This window comes from Vulpes lagopus, chromosome 10, assembly GCF_018345385.1.
Source record: "Vulpes lagopus strain Blue_001 chromosome 10, ASM1834538v1, whole genome shotgun sequence".
Lineage (NCBI taxonomy): Eukaryota > Metazoa > Chordata > Mammalia > Carnivora > Canidae > Vulpes > Vulpes lagopus.
The window spans coordinates 1,107,519-1,121,049 of record NC_054833.1 but is presented as its reverse complement, the minus strand read 5'-3'; the positions used below and the strand labels follow the sequence as shown (position 1 = coordinate 1,121,049).

At 47.0% G+C, this 13,531-nt stretch overlaps 1 non-coding gene and 1 pseudogene across 1 annotated transcript; both read right to left on the bottom strand.

Annotated features, from left to right (window-relative positions):
- Positions 1-374: 374 nt before the first annotated feature.
- TRNAQ-UUG lies at positions 375-446 on the bottom strand. The gene has a single exon. It is a non-coding gene; the product is annotated as a tRNA-Gln (tRNA).
- A 3,302-nt stretch (positions 447-3,748) lies between these two features.
- Positions 3,749-13,531, bottom strand: part of LOC121499865 — an 86,003-nt pseudogene continuing 76,220 nt past the window's right edge.

Sequence of the window (13,531 nt, the reverse complement as noted above, 5' to 3'; positions counted from 1 at the left end):
AGCCTTATAGCAAGGTGGCCATTCTTTTTAAAACAGAAGTTCTTTTTTGTGCACACACACAAATTCCTTTCTAGGAACCAAGCCAAGGGCAGATGTGGGACACACAAGTCTCCACTCCTCCCCTTCCCCCCTACCCCTTCCTCCTCCCCCCACCCCCAACCCAGATCTGGGCACAGCTTACAGGAGTGGCAGCTGCTTCTCCATGTGCTGGTTTCTGCACCTGGTCTTGCTCCAGCAGGTGGGCTCAGATTTTGGTAATATTATTGCTTGTTAGGGCTGCCAGATTGGCTGGATTACAAGGAAAAAATGCTAGTTTGAAGAGATGAGATTGCAGGAAATAAAATGAAAAAAAAAAATGCTAAGAAAACTTATGAAGGTCCCACCGAGATTTGAACTCGGATCGCTGGATTCAAAGTCCAGAGTGCTAACCATTACACCATGGGGCCAGTGGCTTTGGTGGCTTGGCAGGTAACCCTTCTGATAAAAATTCATCACTGAGGCACTACACCAGTGCCCTTTAACACTACCCTTAAAAATTTTTTTTTTCTCTTTTTTCCGTTAAAATTGTACCACCCCTTGCAGGGTATTTTGAAAATGTGTGAGTGTTTCAGTCATCTTAGTGGATGATGGCTTTTACCCAGAGGCTGGAAGTCCTAAGACACCCAGGACAGTCTGAGACAAAGTTATCCTTCCAATTGCACAGCTTTTGTAAAATGACCTTGTATGTTTCATCTGGTTTTCAGGGGCCTTTGTACCCTTCTATCAGTACGGAATCATCACATATACAGCGGACAGGGCACTGTAGGCCCTTGTTAGGATTTTAACTTTTATTCAGCTGTGGGAGGTCCCAGCTTCTGGGTGGGTGTCCTGGGAGACTCACCTCTGGGAATCCTAAGCTACCACCTGAGCAGTCTGAGCCCTCTTTTGCCACCACACTGGTAAGAAGCCCATACCACATGGTAATGCTCCTGCTGGCAGTCCAAGCAGACAGTATAAATTGACAGACATGTGAGTGAAAATGCCTACAGATGGTTCTAGCCCTCAGTAGCCATCCCCAAGAGTCACCTCACATCAGGAAACTCCCACTTCAGGCTCCGGACATCCTGGAGGGCATTCTGACCACAGTGCCCATGAATATAGCACAATGTTTGTTTTATGGCACCAAATTTTGGGCTGGCTTATTATGCAGTAACAGTAACCAAAAAACAACAAAACAAAACAAAATAACCCTCTAGAAACAAGAATTATCCCTCTCTACTCCCTCAGCATTTCTCAATAATATGACTCCTCAATGTTTTTGTCACCATAAGTAATACATTAATGAACATCGGTGTTCATGCCTTTGTAGGGGCCTATTTAAGATCTTGTTATATAGGGACACCTGGGTGGCTCAGCGGTTGAGGGTCTGCCTTTGGCTCAGGGCATGATTCCTGGTCCCGGGATCAAGTTACACATTTGACTCCCAATATGGATCCTGCTTACTTACTCCCTGTGTCTCTCGTGAATAAATAAATTAATAAAATCTTTAAAAAAAAATCTTGTTACAAATTTCCAAAAATGATGATTTGTTTACAAAATTGTTAGCCTTGGAGTCTGCAAGAGTGAGATGAAATGTAAAAAGTTAAACATATGAAGTAGATGACTAAGGACATCCTCTAAGCACAATGTATTGTTACTGCATTAAGAATATATCTGTTGGGGGGTCAATCCCTCAGTGTCGTTCCAGACTCTGTCTTGGGATCAGGGGTATGGCTGGGAACAAGAGTACTCTTCTAGGGCTCACCTCTTTAGGGAGAGTTTTACAAGAATGTCATTCGTTTTCCTAGATCTAGGTCCTGGGGGTGGGCATCTTCTCTGACTTTGCGGGCTTATCTTCAGCGCTTTAGAGAACCTACAGGATTCTGAGGCTCAAATCAAGAATTAAATTGGACTCAGAAAGAGGCAGATGCAAGAAGCTCAAAACCTCTCCCCTCATTGCTCCCTTTGCACAACCACACCAGGCTCTCTTGCAGTTCGCAGAACGTGCTAAGCAGGGAGCTGAGCAGGGTCCTTCCATCAGAGCAGCTTCCCCCAGCTGGTGATTCTCTCAGCACCTGATGCCCCTGATGCCATGGCAGGGCCCTGTCTGCGGTCCTTCCTTCAAGTTGCGATTCCCAACTCCTTATCCACCCCCTTGCTTTGTTTTACACAAAATGCTTCATCAAGGAGCTGATATTTTATAGGTTTTATTAATTTATTTTTTATTGTCTGGCTTATTTCTCCCTTCAACGTGCCACAGGAACTTTCACAGGCTTTTATCACTGTGATAAAAGGAGGAGGCGGAGACATACCCTGTCTCCTCCATGCTAGGCTAGTACCTGCCATATAATAGATGGTCCTATTTTATGATTAAGTAAATTAATTTCCCTTACATAGAGGTAAAATTACTGACTCTCCAGTGAGTTGCCTGACTTATAGCTGGAATTTGCAAGAATGTCTGTATTCTTCTTCCCTGAATGCATCAGGCTTAATCATTTTCCTGTTATACACATGGTCTCAAGCTCTATGGATTATTCAGACTTTTGTTACAGTTCTTAGCCTATCAACATGTTCTGAGACAGACTGAAGTTCATAGAGGAAAATGTGAGATTAAAGGAAAGCAATTTAGGGGGAAAAAAACTTGCACGAAAGAAGATGCAGATTTTTCTATACTAAACATATAGAAAGAAAAACCAAATAATATCTTTATTACTGACAATAAGCCAATAAGTACATTCTAAAGAAGGACCTCCAGGATGGTAGAAGACAAAGTCCTGTCAAAGGGTACTACATGCCCCAATTCTCATGTATGAAATAAAATCCTCTTCAACCTCTTTTCTATTTCTTTGTGTAAAATATAAACTCAAGCCTGTACTGTGGGGCCCTGTCTGCGTACCACGTTGTCTGTCCAACATGGAGTTCTGTGCCAGTGTTCAAAGCTGCCACCCAGTTGTTTTTTCCCAGTTTAAAAAGCATAGGAGTGTCATTTGATTGGTAAGAGGTCTCTTAGGACTTCCAAAGGCTAGATTTTGTTGCACAGATCTTAGACAGGTAGCCCTGCAGTGTGTATCTCTGATCCACTGGCTTGTTTGATCATATGCTACAAAGGTTAACAATGTTGTATATCAAGTCTTTCAACTGATTAAAAAAAAAAAAACTTGTAAGATTCTTCTACTAGTTCCAAAATAGACCAGTGGTCTTTTGTTTGTTTCCTTCATGCTCATGAAGCAAAGAAATCCTTTGAATGCTGGATTAATTTAATAAATAATTTGAGAGTCTGCTTCACTTAAGTAACCCCACACTGTTATAGTGGTCTCTAGAATTTTGCATATTCTATAATCTGACTTGATAAGCTCTTCACAATTCATATCTAGTTATTTAATCGTGAGATCCTGTCATCATTTTATGAAGGCTGCCTCAAGTACAGAATGCAGCCCCAGGTAAAACATTCTATGAGACTCACTGCTCAGCTCCTTGGGCTGCTCCATTCTGCCTATCCTTGTAGACTTTAACCCCACCAACTATTACTGATTCCTTGAATGTCATACCCACTTTCTTACTTCACCTGCCTAGAATACTGTTTTGTACTACCTCCACCCCTACTGGGAAATTATCTATCCTGTGCTCCTGGGACTTTCCATACACATCTTTATTGAATCATTTATTATGTGTATTTTATCAATATTTGAGCAAGGAGATTCTTAGATTTGTTTATTTGTTCATTCATTTATTGTCAATGCATACATGATTTAAAATTCAAAGAGCATAAAAGTTACTTGAAAAGATCCTCCCTTCATCCATGGCAGTTTATCTAGTATCCTTCAAGAGATATTTTACAATTGCATAAACATACATGCACAAAGGTTTCTTGCACAATATCCTGAACCTTAGTTTTTGCATTTGCCAATAGATCTTGGAAATCATCACATAGCTATACCTGGAGAGGCCTGATAATACACAGTGATTACAAAAATAGATCCTGAAGCTAGATTTTTTTTAAAAAATTATATTTTCATTACTTATTAGCTGTGCAACCTCAGGCAATGTACTCAACCTCTCTGAATCTCCATTTTATAATCTATAAAACAGGCCTTACAGTAATTTAACTCATTGTTATAAAGATTAAATAACTGGATGTATCTAAGGAATCTGTTAGGACATTACCTGGCAATAACTTTTGGATGTTACCCAGTAAGCAAGAAATACTAGCTACTGTTATTACGAAAAAGAGCATTCTCATTTGGTTTTACCATCAGATAGAATAATGCACTGTAATTCATTCCTGGTGTTGATCACTCAGATTGCTCCTATAGTCTTTTGAACTACAAACTGGCTGCTGCAAATCCCTGTCATATGCCATTTTGCACATATTCAAGAATGGTACAATCCCAGAGGTATGGTTTTTGGGTGAAAAAATATATGCATCATTTTGAGAGACATTGCCAGATTTTCCTCCATGGAGGTTTTACCTATTTTCAGGGCCAGCAGCGGTGACTGGAAATTAAGATCACAGAGTCTTATCAAGAATTTCCATTCCTAACCCAACATACAGGGGCTGCCCTATGGTGAATAGTAAATGCTAAATAAAATGCTAGTTAACTGGATGGAAGAACAGTTTAGTAAATACAGTTGGGTTTGAGGGGTGTTGTGCCCAAGATTGCGAATCCAAGAAACCACCAAGGAGCCGACACTGATGCAAGCACACGAGGGTTTATTAGCAAGCTCGAGCTTTGGTCCAAGTATACCCATCACAGCGGAGCAGGGACTTGGACCCTGAGGTGGGTTACAGCTGGATTTTTAGGGGCTGGTCTAGGGGATTTCCATTAAGGGTGGGAGAGTTTCTCAAGCTCTTAGTTCCTCATTCAGATATGGGGCATGCTCTGCAGTTTTTCTTGGAACTGACTTGGGCTACAGGCTGCAGGGTGTGCTTATCTAGGGCCCAGGGGTGGGGGACATTTTTGAATTTCTTGGGTCCCACACTCCCCCCTTTTTCAGAGGAACCCAATGCAGGATGCAATCATGGGTCCTGAAAGTTCAGTGGCTGGTATTGTTGCCTTAGCACCAGGGGTTGAACGGTGTTAACTCGGTCCCTGACAAAAGCCACTAGTCTATTAATGAGGCAGGGTCCAAAGGTCAGGAGGAGGAGGAGGATGATGAGGGGGCCCTAGGGAGGACAACAAGGTAGTTAGCCAGGGGAAATGATAGAACCAGGATTCGAACCACCCCTGTTGCTGCTCTCGCTCTCGTTTTCACCTGGCCAGTCCTTCCCTGACCGTTGCCATCGATTCTCGGACTATCCCTGAGTGGTCAGTGTAGAAACAGCATTCTTGGTTCAGGGCAGCACAGATTCCCCCTTGCTGTAGAAAAATTAGGTCTAACCCCCTCCTGTTTTGGAGCACCACTTCAGATAAAGATGTTGGGGATTCTTGGAGGTGGGAAATGGAGGTCTCTATGTGCTCTATGTCTACATCAATGGCAGCCCTAAGGCTACTGTAGTGGGAAGCCTGAGTGGCCAGTGAGGCCATACCTGTTACTGCACCAGCCAAACCAATTCCTAGTAGGGTGGTGATGGTGACAGCAGAGATGGGCTCTCATTTATTTTACCCGTGGGTACCCAGGTCCATCCATTGAAGTACCTGCTCATCTGAATGGTAGATGATTCTAGGGAGTAGTTGAACCAGCACGCAGAAGCCCCCAGTTCTGCTTATAACCTGTCCGTGAGCGCAGGGAGTTAATCCCTTAGAACAGGCCCACCAACCGTCTTGGGGCGGTAGATGATACCCGGTACTGTTTATAGGCTGTGTAACATTGCACAGAATCTGGTAGTGGCGTGGAGGAGTGCCTATGCAGAGCTCCTGGCTTGACATGGATTGTAAGGTGAGGCCTTTACTACCAGGCTTTTGGTTCCACCTGCAAGCATTAGGGTCCGTGGTTGTGTTATATTGACCCATTACTGCAATTCCTTCATAGAAGGGGAGCCGGATGTCATAGCACAGCCAGCAGGATTGGGTTAGATTGGGTTTAGTTGTGTTGAGGAATTTGTAAGTCTGGGACATCAGGGCCCAAAGAGGGTGTTGAGAGGGGTTGAGGGGCAGGGGAGCGGGGTGCACAGGAAGGTGAGCTGGGACTGGGGTGCCTCAACTGGAGGGGTTGTGGGATGAATTCAAAGGGGTGCTGTAGATATTGCCTGAGGAGGCACTAGCAAATTGTTTGGACCTAAGGCAATTGGGTTAGTCAGGGGTCGCTGCTCGAGTCTGATTCCAAATATCACCCCGGGATCTCTGGGGAAGATTCTGGTTTTTTCATAAAGTCTTATTCCCCAAAAGCATCCAGTATTCCAACTTGTCTCTGCCTGTCCTTTAGGAGTGAAGGTAGTATTTACCAGATTGCAGGTATCTTTGCTGTGTTTAGAGCCTATTTTAGAGCATTGGCCTATAGGGCCAATTCGTTTGACTGATATCAGGTCATCCCTTATTGGGGGATCCCACCAGGTGTGGCCAGTGGAGACCCAGTTCCATGAGGAGCAATAGTAACTGCTGGCGCCCCCACATTGTTGGGCCTTTTTCCTGGTGTGTCCCAGGCAGCCATAAAAATGGTGCTGACTAATGAAAGCCCTGTCCCAGGTCAGTTGAAGGAGTTTAACTAAGTCAAAAATTAAAGAGGGAAACCAAGTCCCGGGTGGATGCAACCCGGTGGTGACATTTAAAATTTCTCCCGTGGCTGTGTTATGAACTATCCATGTCAGATTTTATGGTGAGTGGGGGTTAGTTTCAGCCGCGAGGGGATACAGTGCAAGTAATATTAGCGGGGGAAGTGGGAACGACTCAGTCTTAGCTTTAGGGGATTGTCCTTGTCAGGCTGACTCTTCCATTCTAGAACAAAGTCCTTAAGGACGGCATGTGGATCAGCTGGCCGGACGTGCGTGTAGTGGACCCAGGGAGTTGTTCCGTCGACCTTGAGACGGTGGGAGTGGTCATGATCACAATGTAGGGTCCTTTCCAGCGAGGTTGGAGTGTCTGCTGTTGATCCCGCAAGTACACCCAATTGCCTGGTTGATACTGATGGGGGTCAGGGGGTGGCCCAGTCTTGTAGAGGGCCCTCAACTTAGGCCATACCTGCTCATGGGCTCTTTGTAACATTTGGAGGGAGAAAAGAAGTTTTTGGTCATTGAACTCAGCAAGCACTTCGGGTTTCAGGGTAGGAATGATATGTGGGGGTATACCAAACATGATTTCATGGGGAGTCAGTCCCATCTTATATGGTGAGTTCCTCACCCTATATAGGGCAAAGGGGAGGAGAGTCACCCAGACCCCGCCAGTCTCCAAGGCTAATTTAGTTTAAGGTCTCTTTTAATGTCCTATTCATCCTTTCTACTTGACCTGAGCTCTGGGGTCTGTAACCACAATGTAATTTCCAATCTGCCCCCAGTATTTGTGCTACTCTCTGTGTTACCTTAGAAAAGAACCCTGGTCCATTGTTGGATCCGATCCTGGAAGGAAATCCATACCGTGGCAGAATGTCCTCCAGTAGCTTTTTGGTCACGATATGTGTGTTTTGTGTTTGGTGAGGAACGCCTCTGTCCACCCTGAAGAGGTATCTATAAAAACTAGCAAGTACTTGTATCCATACCTTCCAGGCCTTACCTCAGTGAAATCTACTTCCCAGTATGCTCCTGTGTGGTCTCCTCTGAGTCAGGTTCCGGGGTTAGACCCATGGGCGGTAGCGTTGGTTAGCTGGCATGCATGGCAGCTTGCCACAATCTGCTCTATCTTTGCTCGAGAGTCCTTAATAGTGATCTTTGCATGTCGTATGAGGTCTTCCACCTTCCTTGTTCCCATGTGAGTACTCCGATGCATTTTGGATAGGACTCGCTGTCCTAGTTCCTCTGGCAGGATGATGCTGGAGTCTGCGGCCCTCCACCAGCCACGCAAGCGTTTGATCCAGTGTAAGTCAGCATCAGTATCGTTGGGGGTGTCCAGCAGGTCAGTGCCCCCGGATCAGGTAGCGTGGTTGTTAAGATCTGAGTCACCGAAAAAGGGCCACCTCCTTTGCTTTTGAATCAGCTAGCCGGTTTCCCCCAGCTACTGGTGTGTCTGCTCTCTGGTGTCCCGGACAATGGATGATAGCTAGTGCCTTGGCAGCCAGAGGGCCCTCAGGAGTTCAAGAATCTCTGTTTTATTTTTAATAGTCTCTCCCTCTGCTGTCAGAACCCCTTTCTCTCTGTAAAGGGCTCCGTGGATGTGAGCGGTGGCGAAGGCGGACCTGCTGTCGGTGTAGATGTTTATTCATTTACCTTCTCCCATGGTCAGCGCCTTGACCAGAGCGATCACTTCTGCCCGTTGAGCCGATGTTCCAGCTGCCAATCGCTCTGCCCATTGGTCTCTGTTTCCCTGGTTACGGCTGCCCCCGCGTATCTGATTCTTTCTCTGAGGAAACTGCAGCTGTCCTTGTACCAGGTGGCGTCTGGGTTCGGCAGTGGCTGGTCCTGGAGATCAGCTCTGATTCCTGCACCTGGGCCAAAATTTCTTGACAGTCATGCAGAGGGGGGTACCAGTCTGGATTAGGGAGTACCGTTGCCGGATTCAGGGTTGTCGGTGGCTTGAATAAAATTCTGGTGGGGTTTAGCAGTAGGCTCTGATAATGGGTCAGACGGGCAATGCTGATCCAGCAGTCTGGGGGCTGTTTGAGTACTCCTTCAACAGCATGTGGGGTGGTAACATGCAGTTCTTGCCCCATGGCCAGCTTGTCTGCGTCCTTGACCATAGTGGCCACTGCGGCAATAATTTTTAAGCATGGGGGCCATCTAGTGGCCACTGTGTCCAGCTTTTTGGAGAGAGTCTATGGGTCTCTTCCAGGGACCTATGTACCGGACAAGGACCCCTTTTGCCACCCGTATTTCTCATCCACATACAGGTAGAAGGGCTTGGTTAGGTTGGGCAACCCAGAGCTGGGGCAGACAGCAAGGCCTGTTTAAAGTCATTAAAGACTTTTTCCATGGCCTCTGTCCATTCAAAATTTTGCTGGTGCTTGGTGGCCTCATAGAGGGGTCTGGCCATCTCGGCAAAACCCAGAATCCATAATCGACAGAACCCTGCTGACCCCAGGAATTCACATACCTGGCGGATGGGTTGCAGCTGTGGGATCCTTAGGACGCTTTCCTTCCGTGCATCTGTCAACCATCTTTGCCCGTCTTTTAATTTGTACCCTAGGTAGCTCACCTCTGCTCTGCAGACCTGGGCTTTTTTAGCTGAGGCCTGGTATCCCAGAGCTGCTATTGTCTGGAGCAAGTCCTTGGTGCCTCGCAGGCATGTGTCCTGGTCCTCTGTCACCAACAGGATATCATCTACATAATGCAATAAGGTCAAATGAGGGTGCTCGGAACAGAACTCACCCAAGTCTTCGTGTAAAGCCTCATCGAAGATGGTCGGTGAATTTTTGAATCCTTGTGGTAGTCAAGTCCAGGTGAGCTGGCCATTGATGCCTTTCTCGGGGTCCGTCCATTCAAAGGTGAAAAGGTCTTGGCTCTTGGGTGCTAAAGGCAGGCTGTAAAAAAGGCGTCTTTTAAATCTAATACCGTATACCAATTTTTCCTGGAGGCAAGGTGGAAAGGAGGGTGTATGGGTTTGGGACCGTAAGGAGCATATCCTCTACTCACTGGTTGACCTCCCTTAAGTCCTGGACTGGCCTGTAATTGTTAGAGCGGCCTGGTTAACAAATGTCCGGAGTGGCCTGGTTAACAAAAGCCATGATAATTGTGGCCTTTGTTTCTGGTGCTTATGGGTTCATAGGGGTGCACTGCCTAAAAGCCTCTATGATTCTCTCTAAAAGGGCTGCTGGACTCTCATCCTTACCCTGTCTTACATCATAGACCTTGGCCAGATTGGTAGGTTTGCGCGCGGCAGGCTGGAGACCTGCCATTAGAGTCTGGCGGTGGACCCGGAGTCTCTCCTTACCTTCAGCTGAGCTGTAGTCCCAGGTAGGGCAGGATAAGGGGAAGGCAGCGTTTATAAGGTCTGGGTTTTGAGTTGGCTGTCTGTCCTCTCCCAGGACAGACTTCTGGGCTTCCGCCTGAGTTCATTCTCTCTCTTCGGTGGTGAAGAGAACCTGCAAGAGCTGTTGGCAGTCATCCCAAGTAGGCTGGTGGGTAAAGAGAACAGTATCTAAAAGCCCGATTAGATCTTTCGGGTTATCAGAGAACTTTGCATTTTGGGTTCTCCAATTAGATAAATCACTGATGGAGAATGGCCAATATAGCATTGGTTGTTCTCCAGTCTCGGGAGGCCCCATGGCGCGGAGGGGAAGGGCGGTGGAGTGGGCTGGCCCCACATTTGGAGGTGAGGCCTACCGGTGGGTCCATCAGCGTGTCCCTGCGGCTAGCGTGCACAGGGACTCCTTCGTCAGGGAGGGGTGGCGCCCCTTCTGCAGCCCCCTGTGCCTCCAATGGAGGGGCGGAAGGGGGAGAGGTGCCCAGTAGGACAGGGGGAGGATCAGGTCCTCCGGAGAGGAATCCTGCAAGACCCAATAAAGGGGCATTTTGATCTTAGAGTCGGTCTCCTTCTCCGCTTTCCGCAGGGCTAGAATCTTGGTAGGTCCTGCTTTGGGAGGTAAAAATGGTTTTAGCCAAGGAGGGGGATTCTCGATCATGTCCTGCCAGACCAGGATGTAGGGCACCTGGTCAAGGTGGCCGTCCGGTTTATCCCTGAAGATCACGGCCTTAACCTGTAAGATAATAGGTAGGTAAAGTTCCTTCTCGGGGCCATCCCACGTCAAAGGTTGGCCATTCTGACTTGCAGTAAGTTCGAAATTTCCCTTTCTGTATGTCTGTGCTCAGATTATGAGCTTTTCCCCTAACCTCCAAAAAGTGGGAGAGCATAAGAGACAGGGGTCGGGGGTGGGGGGTGGTTTGGTCTGCCACATTATGTCCCCAGTCCACACCAAGGCACAGAGAGTTATGACGATTAACAAGGACACAGTAACACAGACAAACGTTCCAATGCGGCCGCGGAGACAAAACAGAAAGTAACCTGAAGGGCTGGCTGTCCCTAATGGCAGTCGGCCCTCCTCACAAATGAGGATTTCGTCCTTCTGGCAGGGGCAAGGGACGTCTCCTAAGACCCCCTCGACCAGCGCGTCCGCCTAAGCCAATGTCGACCTAATTGTCTGGAATTCCTACAGGTAGAAATACAGCATGGAGCTCTCAGAAAATATGCGTGCAAAAGGTAGAAAAGTTGAGTGCACTTACCAAGTGTGGGACCCTCTGGGTGAGGTCCTGGGGGTCTCTCGGATCCCGGACAAGCCCCCAAATGTTGTGCTCAAGATTGCGAATCCAAGAAACCACCAAGGAGCCGACACTGATGCAAGCACACGAGGGTTTATTAGCAAGCTCGAGCTTTGGTCCAAGTATACCCATCACAGCGGAGCAGGGACTTGGACCCTGAGGTGGGTTACAGCTGGATTTTTAGGGGCTGGTCTAGTAAGGGTGGGGGAGTTTCTCAAGCTCTTAGTTCCTCATTCAGATATGGGGCATGCTCTGCAGTTTTTCTTGGAACTGACTTGGGCTACAGGCTGCAGGGTGTGCTTATCTAGGGGCCAGGGGTGGAGGACATTTTCTGAATTTCTTGGGTCCCACAGAAGGCAGCAAGATAAACATTTTAAAACCCACTTTGGCATCTTATTTTCTAGTAAAGTCACTGAAGATTATTGGAAGGCAAAGTAGACATAGTTAACTTTTATTGATCACTTTGACTTGATCTACTATTACAGAGATTTCTTCTGGAAATCGGAGAGTAACAAATATTATTGCAGTTTTGTTAATACCTTTAATGCAACAGGGTGGCAGAGGATCATAAATAGGGTTTTGTCCAGAGTACAACTGATTTACTGGCTTTCCTGTAGCAAAATGCTTTCTTATTCTAATAATATGTCTTCACATTTATTATTGCATGTGATTCTTTTTTTTTTTTTTAAATTTTTATTTATTTATGATAGTCACACAGAGAGAGAGAGAGAGAGAGAGGCAGAGACACAGGCAGAGGGAGAAGCAGGCTCCATGCACCAGGAGCCCGATGTGGGACTCGATCCCAGGTCTCCAGGATGGCGCCCTGGGCCAAAGGCAGGCGCCAAACCACCGCGCCACCCAGGGATCCCGTGATTCTAATACATATGAAAAGATGTGAGGGGAAAAAGACAAATGAACATTGAGACACTAAGCTGTAAACTCGCTTTAAATTTACCATTGTAATCTTTAAGTTATTCCCATTTTATGGAGGAAAGATATGGAGACCCGTGCCTTATGTAGTTTGCTGCAAGACCCAGAGCCAAGAAGTGGCCTAGTTGGGCTGAGAACTTAGCAGGGCCCTAGGAACTTATTAATGATCAATCAACTTGAATAAATAGTTACCATGTAAGAGTGACTTTGATAAAAGCAAAGGTCTGTTTTCGGGCTTCATTTGCACTTTCTATTCTCACATAGGTGGGCAATATGACCTAAAACAGGCAGTAGATCCTATACTAGGAGGATGGACTCAGATTTGGCAGCCGAAATCCCATTCATTCTAGTTTCTTGCTGTGTGACCTTGGGTAAGTTCCTTCTGTTTTGCCTTACTTGAGAGACGGAGATGACTGTACCTACTTCATAGAGCTGTTCTAAGAAGTTAACATGCCCTAAGCACCTTAACATGCCACATGGTACACCGTGAGTTTGCTACATTCTACAGATCAATCAACATACCTCTGGTCACAGAGCAAGTGGTGGAGCTGAAACCAGAGGCCGATCTTCCCATTCCAGTACCTTGTTTCGCATCTGCAGTTTGGCAAGCAGCAAGCGGAGACGCACATGCACCAACATATTTGTCTTGCCTAAAACATTCATACCTGAATCCACGTCACCCTTTTCCCTTTCCCTTTGTGTGTGCAAGGGCAGCACAAAGACTGCGTCACCTTCACACTGCCTCAGCGACTCCCGAGAAGCTTCCGCTCGAACTTCCCTCCCTCCCGCCGCCTTTGTTTGCAAGCAGGAAGGAGGTAGGACAAGAGGGCGGAGGCAAAAAAAGGGGGGGTGGGGGAAGGCGGGTGGCTCAGCGGTTTAGCGCCACCTTCGGTCCAGGGCGTGATCCTGGAGTCCCAGAATCTAGTCCCACGTCGGGCTCCTTGCATGGAGCCTGCTTCTTCCTGTGTGTCTCTGCCTCTGGGTCTCTCATGAATAAATTTTTTTTTTTTCAACAAAAAGAGGGCTGAGGCTTTCCCGCCTGCGCTGCTCTAGTTTACAATTTGGTCCGAAAGGGTCAAGAAAAAGACTGGTCTCCCCGCTCTCTTGAGCGCCCCGGCTTTTTTGTCCTTAGGACTTGTCTACACCGTCAACAGCAGGTTCAGCTGTGGCACTTAGTAACGGGACCGGGAAGGGTGGTACCAAGTGCCAAGACTAGCCCGAGCCCTCCATTCAGCCGGGCGGCGTCAAGCGCACGTCCAGGCTTCACACCCGTGGGGTGCTCAGGATGTTCCTGCAAGACGGGGC